We start from the raw sequence: 839 nt of genomic DNA, 5'->3' as shown, positions 1-839 counted from the left end.
ACAATATCCTTTAAAATTAGAGAGTCGCAAAGGACTGGCACCTATAATTGAAAAATTCCTCCACCATGGGTTATTAGTGCAATGTGAGTCCAGGTATAACACGCCAATCCTTTCAGTGAAGAAAGCTGATGGTAAAAGTTATCGGTTAGTCCAAGATTTGAGGGCAATTAACAAAACTACAGAGGACATACGCCCAGTGGTAGCAAACCCTTATACACTTTTGACCACACTGACAGATGAATTAGGGTGGTTTACTGTTGTGGACCTGAAGGATGCCTTTTTCTGCATTCCTGTGCCTAAAAACAGCCAGGAGCTTTTTGCTTTCGAGTGGGAAAACCCTGAAACAGGAAGGAAAAGTCAGCTTACTTGGACGGTCTTACCCCAGGGTTTCAAGAATAGCCCAACAATATTTGGAGGCCAGCTAGCAAAAGAATTAGAAGACTGAAGGAGACGAGAGCCAGGAGGGGTTATCCTTCAGTATGCTGATGACATCTTGATTGCAGCTAAAACCAGAGGTGACTGCATCCAATTTACTCTAAGCTTGTTAAACTTTTTGGGACAGAGTGGGTACAGAGTGTCCAAAGACAAGGCGCAGATCGCTATGGAAGCAGTAGTTTTCTTGGGACTTGAGATCTTCCATGGACACCGACAGCTCAGCAAGGAATGGAAAGAAGCCATCTGCAGACTTCCAGAGCCCCACACCGTGAGAGAAATGCAAGCCTTTCTGGAAATGGTAGGTTGGTGTCGTTTATGGATAGCAAATTATGGGTTGTTGGTGAAATCCTTATATGGAGCAATAAAAGCAGCTGAAAATGGCATTATAATTTGGACTGAAAGCA

Source organism: Corvus brachyrhynchos, unplaced genomic scaffold, assembly GCF_000691975.1.
Source record: "Corvus brachyrhynchos isolate BGI_N302 unplaced genomic scaffold, ASM69197v1 scaffold24, whole genome shotgun sequence".
Lineage (NCBI taxonomy): Eukaryota > Metazoa > Chordata > Aves > Passeriformes > Corvidae > Corvus > Corvus brachyrhynchos.
The sequence above is the reverse complement of the archived record's forward strand: the minus strand, read 5'-3'. Positions refer to the sequence as shown.